This window comes from Aquila chrysaetos, chromosome 9 (genome assembly GCF_900496995.4).
Source record: "Aquila chrysaetos chrysaetos chromosome 9, bAquChr1.4, whole genome shotgun sequence".
In the NCBI taxonomy this organism is placed as follows: Eukaryota; Metazoa; Chordata; class Aves; order Accipitriformes; family Accipitridae; genus Aquila; species Aquila chrysaetos.
The window spans coordinates 13,862,204-13,874,655 of NC_044012.1; positions in this window are offsets into that span (position 1 = coordinate 13,862,204).

Sequence of the window (12,452 nt, forward strand, 5' to 3'; positions counted from 1 at the left end):
CTGAATACGGGCTAACTGCAGGATTGCACCATGAACAACAGACCCACCACCATACACTGGATAAATCCCTCCTTTTCCCAGATTGCTCTGTCACTATGTAAGAGACCAATTCCTCTGACACTGCTTCTGCAAGGTCCTAATCACACTTTCAAGAAGTTTAGGTGAGGACTTTTCCTGAGCAGGATGATCTCAAACACTTTGTGAGTATTAATACCTGAATCCTCATAAAAAAACTCTGGGTGGGATGGCCATTTAACAAACCATTTACCAGAACTGCAGAATAACAGGCAGCTTTTTGTTTTACCCAAAAATTAATGTAAAAAGAAAAAAAAAAAAAAATCTATGGCAGTGTAGAGACCAGGATCCAAGTTCCCAGTTTCAGAGCTATCTTAGGCAGCAGTGCCTGTATTTCTTTAAGTGATCATATTCCTACATGAACTGTCATGTCAGATTTTAATTCTGGTTACTAACATGCTGTCATTAACTATCTTGGGGATTTATTGGTTTTGCCAAGCAAGGTAATATAGGAGCGTTCAGCTGTGCATTCAGTGCTCAAACAGTTTTATGGGAAAAAAGGTGGCGAGGAAGAAGAAGATTGCTATAGGTGCTGCAAAGACTAAGTCCCCTGAATTCACACAGACATTAGTTAAGTTACATAGTATTTTTGATCTTCAGTTCTACCACTATGAGATAGTAATTACTCAGTGCCATGCAGATAGATGCTTAAGAGATTAGCAAATGCCTGAAAACAATAGACAGGGTAACAGGGGACTCAGGCATGCCGTGGTAGCCAATGGGGAGAAGGTATATCTCACCTTACTTTGCTTACTCTGTTTTGTTCAAATGTAAATGTCTTTTGGGAAATGATGATGAATCGAGATCTATTTTTGTTATGAGCTTTTCTCTTCACTTTAGTTGGTGTCACATTTGCATTAAACCAAAAGCGGCTGGTAAGATCAAAATGCCAATAGTCAGCCCCCATTTCAGTTTGAAGTGGTTTTTCAGATGCCAAGACCTATCCATAAACTAGATAAACACATCTAACAAGCACGAAGTGGAGAACAATTTTAAAAAGTGATCTTTGCTGGCTTGCCAATATTAGCTGCAAAACTTTAGACGTCTGGCAAAAAAAAAAGTAACAATTAAATTTCATCTAATATTTCTCCCCTTCACTCTATTCCTTCACGAAAATAAAACACATTTTGAAACCAAAGTCAGCAAGGCTTTGTCTCGGGAAGAGGTTTTGAGGTTTGTTTTGGTTCCTGCTCAGGACTTGGTGTAGTCACCAGCAAGTCACTTCTGAGTGTCAAGAGTTTATTATTTTTCTTTGGATGTCCAAATGGAAACTGAGCTCATTCAAAATCCTTCTCATAGAGGAAGTGCTTATGACTCATAAATCATGACCCAGAACTCAATATTTCAGTTTACTTATTTGCAAAATAACAAACACCCACCTGTTGCAGTTCTTACCAAATGATGTGTAAAGTTGCTACATTTATACAAGTATAAATTCTCTTCTTTTCCACCATCATCAATCTGGAGCAACTGCACTTGCAGTGAAGCGGCATAACTTAGTGCAAATTGGCCCATGTCCTGAAAACCACTGCCCCTGAAGTCAGACCGAGAGTCCTGCAGGAACTAACCCAAGAAAGCACTGCTTTAAAACGCTTAATGAAGAAATAAGGTGGACTTGAAATGAATTTTGATGGCAATCAGTGCAATGCTTCAATGTTTCCTTGGAAAGCCTGGCCTCTCTCCTCCCAGGTTTCCTTTCCCTCTTTCCCATTGTATTTTCATCAATTTAGAACTTAAATCACCAAAACAATTGTGTGACTTTCAAAAATGCTTGATATGTGTAAGCGTGAAAATACATTTTGTGTGGCTGTGCAAAGCCATGAAATATTTTTTTAATGAAGAGAGTGAAGATGTATCTGTTCTGTTACTTGCCTGGGTTTGTTGTCACCGTTGCTGTGCCCCCACAACTTTATAATGGCTCATAAGAAAGCACGACTGGAGTACAATGGGCAAGTTTTGCCCTTCATTAGAACCATTGTTTTTCATCACACTTGATTTTCAATATTTTCCTTTTAAAATAAATCTTTGAACCAAAGCCTACATTCCTGTCTTGTTCCCACACTAATCTCCTACTTGCCAATCCTCAGGATTCACACATATTGCTATATTTGATGTTTTTCCTAAAGCTCTTCATAATTACATCACACTCAATTCCTTAAATTTAAAAGTGTTTTGAGCTCTCCTAATTGTAGAGACAACCTCCAGAATATTGCCAAATTAATCTAGTGGCCTCCAAACCAAAAGGCAACGAACAAAAGACAAAATTCACTTTAAAAACCCTGTTCATAAGCCAGCATCGTGCTTCTGGGAAGCGTGACTTGTGGTTGCAAATGCTGGGCTTTAGTAATGTCAACCGCTCTTGTCGCAAAGATTCTGTAAACTTCACACTGCTTGTTAAGCTCAGGCAGGTAAATGCCCTGACCCAAGGCCACGCAGGAAAAGTGCTAAAACCCCAGATCTTCCAGTTCCCAGATGGATGCCGTGTTCACAGGCATGCAGATCCTAGACTGATTTCTTATCCCTTTAACATCCCATCCCATAGAGCTTTCTAGAAACTTTAAGCTTTCTACTGACCCTGCAGCTGGAACCCACCAGCAGTCGGTCTCTCTCCCCGCTCCTTTGTTCTCCAAACAGGAGGTCAATGCCACGTTCACATAGCCCATGAGCATCCATGCAGCCCTTAATGCACTGCACTCTCAAATAATAACAAGTCAGCCTATGAGGGCCTACAGTCCTCCTTCTGTCCTTCTCCACTGTGGCAAGAAGGACCCCTCTCTGGTGGCACCAGAACCGAAGGCACTGATGTGCCCTGGCAGAGATACCAGCACCAGCTCAGAGGGAAACACCACTTGCATAGCACAAAGCACATAGGTGTACACAAAGAAACGCCTTACATCCCTCAAAATGAACAGGAGGTAGAGAATTAATCATCTTCAGAGCGTAGAGGGAACCTGCTCCTTCAGTCTGTTCGCGAGTGCCTCCTGGACTTAAAAAGTTCAGAAAGGCCTGTGGTTTAATGGAGTCCAATTTCATTCAGCAAGTAAAAATAAATCAAGGCAACTATATTAAAACCTCCTTCCCCCTCCCCCTGATGGCACTAAACTCTCAGAAAGCTTCTCCAGAACTGAACAAGCAGAGGCTGAGCCACCTACTCTGGACTTGTCATCTACAAAGTCCCATCTGGGGAGTCCTGTCCTATAACCCACTGCCCGGTCACCCCCACGTCAAGCCGATTTCAGAGGCTGCACAACGTCGAACCAGGCTCTCTGGCTTTTTCCCTGATCCTACAGGGCATGACTCCCGTTGCAACACACAAGAGTTAGCCTGATATTCTTATCATCACCCAGACCCCAATGAGAATTGAAACTAAAGAGGTGCGGAAAAAAAGAACTTTTTAGGAGATCAAGCATAGTTTTGTCTGTGAATAATAAGAGTAAAGCATGAGACATCTTAATCTTTATCCCATATTCACACATTTATAGCCAAAAAGCAAGGAACAATATCAGAAATGTTCGAAGAATACTATGCCAGCACTTATCTGGTAACACTTGAGATGAAGAAGATAATTGAAAGGGTGATTGCACTGGGCTTGTTGTACTCCATTGATAAGGAAGGTTTTAGAGAGCCCATTCAGTATGCTCAGCCATGATACAAGATGCCAGGAGAAAACACAGTACTGCGGCAGTGACAGTACCTCGGATCTATGAAACATTAAAATGAAAGATAAAGAAGGCTCTGAAGGAAGCAATATTGGGCTCAGTTCACTCGCTGACAAACATTTGGACAAATGTCTAGACGTCGGAATACCTCTTAATCACTGCCCACTGGCTGTCACCCTGCATTCCCATGCAAAAATCTGCCCATAAATTAGAAGCCTTTGCTGTGTCTCCCCTTGATAAAGGCCAATAAGAAAACCACCGAGAGCCAAAATCCTGCGTGGCTCTGCTCTCGGGATCTGCCGGCAGGGCTGACGTGAGGTCCAAACCCAGGAAAAACACGAGGTGATCACTTGTTTTGCTGTTCTATTTATTAAACATCTCTTGCTTGATTATAACTAAGCAGTAAGTTTTTGCAATACTAGCAAAATCTGTAACGGTTTCTATAACTCTCATGATATTCTAAGCTAACTTCAGAGGCAGAGCAATTTACCAGAACTGCAGCTTAAACAAGTTTGAATTTCATTTGCTATATATATGAAGAGAATGCTCTTACTGAAAAAAGAAATGCATGAGCGCACATTAAAGCAGAGCTTTGATTCTGAACTCTTTATCCTGAACTCTGAACAATGGATACTTATGAATCATTTGTGCTGCATACTGAAGCCTTTTGAACTGGTAACAAGAGAAATCAGTTCTGCTAATGCATCTCTCATCCGAGATCTCTCACTCATCCAGATTTTAAATCTGAAACTTAGAAGAATAAAACCGTCTTTTTAGAAGGACCAAGAGTATTTTGGAAAACAGACTGGTCAGACAGGAGGGGAATTTCTGGATGGGGCAATAAGGAGATTGTGTGCAGGTTCTGATTTTCAAGACCAGATGTTTAAAATAAATGTCTGAAAAAGGTGGGGAAGAGGCCTTACAAAATGGTTTGCACTGCTTGTATTTGGGGTCTGGCGGGGCAATATTGTCACTCTGTGGTGTGCAGCAAAACTAGATCATGGAGGTCCTAATGATTAGGATGACATTAAGTAAAGTTTTGGATGTGGACAAAACACTGGATTAAAGTTTAGGAACCTATCCTATATACAGGCATAAATTTGGTCCTAGTAATGAAAAAAGTACAGCAAAGCTAGGAATTCTCTCATAAGGAAAACCAGCCTTTCCCAGTACTATAAAATCTTTCTATATAAGCCATCTTTAGTCCTTCCCTACTTCTTACAGTTAACAGAAAATGTCCAAACACAAGGCTTCTAGTTATGAATTTTATAGAAGTCTGCTGTAGCAAGTTCCATGTTTGAGCATACGTTTCACAAAAGAGATCAAGCTCAGATTAAAAGAATTAAAAGTGCAGTCTGCAATGATGCATGGACAGATACATTCCTCCAACTCCAGGCTTTTGAGAATTCCTTTTAAACAGTAGAGAAAAGTGTGCAAAAAAACTACTGAAACTTTTATAAGAGATAAATTGCACAATACCAACCTGATTAAATTTCAAATGCTATCAACTTTTGCTTAGAGTCTACTAGAGGGAGCAGACCTGAATTGAGAGTGCAGCCATCGAAAATGCTTTCCAGGCAGGTCCAGACGTGTGTCTAAATGAATGTCCACATTAAATGACAATGTCACTAACGACAGAAGCATTGAAAGATCAAAATGAAGTGCACAATCAGAACTCTGTATTTCAGTGCAAAATTCACCCTTAATATTTAGCAGCGATGACCTCCGGATGATAAAATGCCTGCAGTGGCCCAAGTATTAAGTGCACATGCCTGTACAACGGAGGAGCTGACATTAGCACGCTGCTAAATCATAGCTTGTAGGTAAATGCTGCAGTAGTTAGATGCCTACGCAAGATGCATAGAGATAAAACCAGTCACGTAAGAATAACGCAGCACTTTTTGTCCCCTCTCCCTGCCACGCAGCCACAGCTCACTAATAAAAGCACATTTACTCTGGCAGTTCCCCGGGGAAATGCATTACGCCCCTGCTCAGCTCCCAGGATTTTGCAGGTCAGAAAGGGCAGGTGGTGGGACGAGGCAGAAGAGACCCCGAGGCAGCCCCGGGGGAGCTCAGCAGGGACAGAGGGGCCCGCGGTGCCGGGGCACTGGGGAACGGTGGGCTCTTGCTGCTCCGTCACCCCACGTGTCCCTCTTCAGCAGGGACCGCTGTCAAGCGTCAACCGCTGCCCACGTTAGAGCGCAGGCAAGTCTTTGCCATGGCCCTCTTCCCACAGGGGATTTATGGGCAGGGTGCATTTCATCGACGACTTAATTCTCGACTTTTTGGATCCACTTGTAACGCCCGATGTTTCGTCAAACTTTAGTGTTACCCTCTTTATAAATGTATACATACTTAATAAGATTAGACAGTGGTAGCATTTCACAAGCACATGCCGTAAATACTCTCTCATATGCCAAACTGAAAGCTTTCTCTCTCATGTTTAGTGACCCTCAAATCACACTTCTCTCAGCTCGCCCAACTGTTAACAGTAACAGCAAAAGCAACAGGATGGAAATAGCAAAATTCCCCACACATGCACACTTTAGGCTGTATTCACAAAAAGGGACAACCTCCCCTCTGAAATGCAGCCAGCTCTGGAGTAAAATGAATTCTGGTTTGGGAACCAACATAACTTCCCATATGATTTTAGAGAAAAGAAAAGTTTTGCACAAGCCGCCTCTGCTCATCTAAAGCAAACACTAGAGTAACAGGAATTTCTCCTTTGCAGAAAGAGCAGTCCTGGAAGCCATTCTACACGCTAAACGGCACAGCACACCGATTGCTAACATTGTAAAAATGGCCAAAAGAAATTGAAAAATGTGAATTTGTATTTTTCAGGAAGATAAGAGTAACATTGGGATAAGCAAGGAGTTGCCCTGTAGTTGGGACAAGAGCAACGGTAAAAGCAGCGGAGAACAATGCAGTAGTGCAAGTTCTCATTTGCGATGCTAGAGCTGCTTTATATGCTGAGCTCCCATCCTTCAACAGCAAGTCAATGTTTTAATGTGGATTGGGCACATAAATGCAGATCAATTTATGCATTAAAAAAATCATCTACATGTGCATTTATTTCAATTTCATTTTAGTGAATCAGGTCCTGATTCAATGCTAACTGAAAACCCTTGAAATAACTGCGAGCTTGCTCATAGCCAATTCTGTGTCACCGCTATGAAATTAGTAGTGAAATTAAATGGCTCAACAGTGCTAAGACATTCCCCAACTACTCCAGCAAGCAGTCACTCACCTCTAAGGTTAACAGGATAAAGGCTGGATAAAGAAACTACTCATTATACCAGCTCTACAAAGAAGCAATTATGAGACTTTATAAAGTGGTTTCAAATATATTTTGCAAACTAGGACTCAGACAAATATTAGTGGCAGCAAATTACAGTACTTAGCAGAATTATCACCAGAAAAGAGACTCTTTTAATCTATAAAAAATATCAACAAAAGATGTAAATATGGACTCCTCAATGGGTGGTATATCTTGAAGAAAATATACATCTAATCTCACAGTGTGTTACCTCCAGTACCTGGAGAGAAGGTTAACAATTCAGAGCTGTTTCCTACAGCTATAGAATATATTTTGATGTAGATTTGTAGATATCACAGACTTAAAATCTATTGTATAATCACAGGGCAAGTGCAAGGAACCTGGGGACATACTTCTCTACAGTAAAGTGCTAGAACACTGGCTTTCATTTTAATCAATGTTATTCCCTGTTTTTAACAAATTATATTTCATTCTGTGGCCTTTTGGTTCTATTTTTCTCATCGTAAACAGCAACAGCGTTTTCTCCACCACGCGTACAATTTGCCAGCTATATATTGGCATTACACACGCGTTTATCCCCACGTGCAGCAGGCAGCTAGGAGAAAACAGTCACCCTCACAGCACCTCGCGACGGGCACCACGTTGCGATCGTGTTTGCATCACCGTAAATCCAGAGCAACTGTACTCGGGTACCAACAAAGCAACTGTTCTTCTGGGTTAAACCGCACACGCCAGCAAGGAATCTGTTGCTGATCCAGGGATTCACAACCCAATATCCCCAAGCACTCCATTCCCATTCAAGTCAATACGAGCTGTGGGAACCAGCACCTCGGGATGTCAAGCAATTACTGCAGGTTTACGTTGGGGTAACACAGAGAAGAATTTGCTCATCCTGTCACACGCACTTCACGTATAAATAATCTGAATATCAAGCTGCAATTCAAGAAGTCAAAGATCTCTCCAGCATTGGTCTCCCTTTGCTCAAAGCATGAAGGTCTCCAGTGGAGGCCAGCGCTTGTTGATTGTGACCAACTACTGTCACAAGCAGAAAACGCTTCTGTGGCTCTCTGACATCTCTTTCTCTGAAGTTTTCAGTTTCTTCTTCATCAAAGGAAGAATACGCATGGTTTTAAATTCCTTCCATTAAAATCTTACAGGAAAAGTTTTTTGGATGACACTCCTGCAGATCTGGAAAGTGGCCCTGATCATGTACTCCAGTGTGCGAAGGAGACAACCTCCAGGGTAGCGGCAATCACTGCAGCTTCCCCCCTCTTTCCGTGAGGAACCTCACCCCTACCCCACTCCCAGGCAGATTTACCTGCGAGCACATTGTAGCTGCCAGCGCTGAGCATCTGAAACCATCTGCATTAACTAAACGCAACTGGGAATCGAGCTTCCATGGGCTCTTTAACCCTTCCTTGCTTCACTCATTTTAATTTGTGTTTGGCAAGCTCCAAAACATCCAGAGGTCAGGTTTTAGCTTAATTAAGAGACCACAAAAATCCAGACAGTCATCCAAACCTTCTGAGCGCTCGGAGTGTGGGAAAGTAAAGTAAGAAAATCACGTGCCAGCAATTTCACTGAAGATTTCCAGCGTTTGCTGCTCTGAACAAGGCTTGAAAATACCAGAACCTCTCTCTCACACTGAACTTGAGCACTGCAGAGACCTGACTGAAAACTCAATGCAAAACACCTGAGCTCTGGTGCATTATCACTTGCAGCTGCTGATTTTCCAGTATTCCTCAGTTATTTTTCAGACTCCTCCCCAGGAAAACTGCTGGGGATACCACTTCTACCTACATTCTTCAGTCATACACTGTCTCTTAAGTATCCTCCAGCAGTTCCTTCATTTTTAAAACCCGTCTTCCTAAATTTGGGAAAAAAAAAATCCTCCCCTTTGTTCCCCAGGTGGGTATAATTCACCCCTTACTTCTCCACATTTGATATCTGACTCCTGGATGAAACAGCACAGAGCTGCAGCATCAGCAGTTCCTGAAGGGACCATCCCTTTCCCTTACTATTTGGATAATGGTTGCTCCACGAGATCGATTAAAAGAAGAAAATGAAAACAGGAATTGATACCCGAGCCTAGGCCCTTGCCCAAGCCGAGGGCACCGACAATTGCAGAGATAATTTAGCGGTGCTCTTCTGCCCTCGTTTTGTCCATGTTTATTTATGCATCTTTCTGTTATAAGCATCGCGCATTAAAGTCAATAGCCTACCACTGCTTATCAGAAAACAAGTGGAGCCAGACCTGGACTTCTATAAATAAGATTTACTCTATTGGCTAAATAATGACATCTAAACTGGTCTGATTTAACTGACTATGGCAGTTCTTAGAGCAAAATTTAATTACACTTTGTACTTATTACAGTTCCTTTGTGTGCCTCTTGCTTCCCAGCAATTTTGAAATATAGACTTAAGTCTGCTATACAATACATCTCCATACCTATAGTGACATGTGCTAACAGATGGCACCACTAGCATGGAGCAGCAGATCAGCATGAGTTGTCAGTTTTGGTGGCCACGTTTTCCCTGAAGTTATCACAGTCCAACACAAAATGACATGAAATAATCACCGGTCATTTCCTGCAGGCTGGGAAGAGCATGACTCAGCACTGGCGCTTTTTATAACGTCCAACACTTAACTTTCTAGAAATGCTTTTATATTTATGGAGTGCATTCATTATGGAAGTCTGCTAAGTAACCGACACAATGGGATGATACTGCTCAACCATTAATGCAGCAAGAGCACTGACAGCTCAGGTCCTTGGGTGGGCTGGGCAGCACGCCGTGCCACCGGGAAGGAGGAGGAAAAGGATGCGTGTTTGTGTACATCGGATAATATTGCGCTATAAAATTATATTAGATGTGCATTAGGGGCTGTAACAGAAGACAGTAAGAGTAAAGGATATGCACAAGCAGGAAAGAGAAGCGCACGCAGGGTCAGTGGGAACCGCTCGCACGGCTCTGCCTTCCCACGGCAGCTCTGCACCACGGGGAGCCACCAACACCCCCGACCGGCTCACGCCACTGGGCACGGGGCACAAAACAGGGGACGAGCCGCGAAGCTTGGTGTCACATCTTACATTCGGGTTTCACGTGCACTTTATCCCATTCGGAGGGAATTTAGGACTAGCCCGAGGTGGGGTTCAGCTTTACCTGGGACCAATGCACCAATGTTGAGAAAACATACCACGGTGAAGATGCAGGTACATACTCCTAATGCAATTTAAAGATGGGATGCCCTAAACCTCATCTTCCCTCCAAGCTCTCAAACTTTAGAGGCCCTTAGGACCCATCCTACACTTGCTATCACCTTGTGATTAAATTTCTGGAATGCACGCCCCAAACACATTTTGGCACAGCTTTACAACACCTGCGAACACCCTCAGGGCTGGGAGCGATGGAGCTGCTGCCACCTCACCAGAGGCAGGTGTAACACCCCAACACCTGCCCAATTTGAAGTCCGAGTTGGTTGAAGAGCATCGTGGGAAATGTAGTCCTCTCCTCCTCCTTCTTCTCCTCCTCCTCCTCCTTCTTCTTCTTCCCCCTCCCTGTCCCCAGCACACACATCCCTCTGGGATCCTCGGACCAGGGGTGTCAGGTTGATGGAGCCCAGGCTCAGCCGGTGCATCCCCAGGAAGCGGCTCCTTTGTTCACAGCCTCCAAGGACACAACTGTCTCCTGCCATTTTGGACCTTCGTGTGGGGAGCACTTCCACAGAGGCTGAAGTTAGCCACAATTAAATGCCACGGCAGGTTTTTCTGGTGGTTTTTTTGTTTTAGATTTTATGGCTGCCCAATTACTGAATAATTATATTTTTTTAAAGGATTCATTGTTCTTCCATTGATGCCTGAAATCAAGGTCTCAAAGCAACATCCTCCAAATCCTTTATGGAGGAGAATCCATATTTTTTTTTAAATGATTGGTGGAATATTCTTAGCTTGTGTGTTTGCATGTAGAGAACCACTTACATGCAGCTTTAAATATGACTAAGTGGACTACAGACATTTCAGAGGATAGGATGTTACTAGGCAGATAAGGATTTCAGATGCAAACCTGAAAGTATAATTGGCACATGAACAGGTAGCAGGAAACCATGTGGAATATATTTTCTGAAGATCTACATTTTCACCATTTCTCTGCAGTGGAAATGCAACAATTTTCACCATCAAAGCCCACAGTGTCGTAACCTACTGCAGAATTGTGGCCTTAGGGTTCAGTAAATTACTGTAAAATAATTTTAAATGTTTTCTTTTTTGTTTCAAAATTAAAAATACAGAATGAAAGCCTCAAACAACATCACACAGAACTAACTGGTTTGGTTATGTATTGCATGACCGTGGAAATGCTTTTTAAAACCTCCATGCTGCCGGGTGGGTGCCCAGGGTGCTGCTGGGATCCCAGTCCTGCAGTCGGACCGACTGCGGCAGAGCTCGCGGGTCCCTGCCGGGTTCCCAGCTCTGGCACATGGTGCTGGCAACCTCACAGTTGCAGGGTCTATGCCTCAGGTACTCTTAAAAGAATACAAGTTTGAATTAGGTACTGCACCCACAGCAAATTTTTTTTTTTTTTTTTTTTTTTTTTGAGCTGTAAGACCAAGAAGAAGAAAAATTTTACAGGAAGATGGGTCCGGTTTTAATTACAGCAGCGCAAATACAACCCTGGCAAAACCCTGCAAAATAGACACCTCTTAGCATTTCCCTCTCAGAACCACAGCAAAACACATGAAAGGTCATATACAAGATAGGATTTGACACAATAAGATTTCACTCCCATGTTAATGCACCTCAGATCAAGCCTGCAAAAGTGAAATAATAAATTTAGGAAAACAAGCAAAATGACCCTACTGGTTGGTTGGTTTTCTAGATACCATCTACATATTTTAGAAACGTACAACCTTCTAATAGAAATGAATAAACTACTCAACCATAAAGTTGCTATAGAAGATATGCTTGTTCTGATTGGAAAGGGCATCTGCTATCTGCAATATTGATAATACTTTTCAAATTTCATCTGCTTTTGTTTGCGTTCTGTGTCGTCTGTTTAAACACACTGGGAATAATAATGAATCCCAGCATTATCTCCACTTTTTCAAGGCCGAACATATAACTTTATCACAAAAATAATTAAAATTCTTTGGCACTCTTGTATCTTTTCCATTAAACGTTATCAAGCAGTGACAATAAACTAACATCAGTCCAAGGCTGCCCATATGCTGCTTTTAAAAAGAATGCATTTGTCCCAGGGTGAGATACATGAATTTTGTGTTTACAGGGTCAAACAATTCCAAAGTTTTTTACAGTGTAAGGACTAAAAAATCTGTGCATGCACACACACATGCAAATGCACACACACAAACACACACACAGAGCTGAGGATATTGGGTTCAGAGGGAACACCTACAAACTGGTTTGTTAAAACTTCCTTTCACAGAC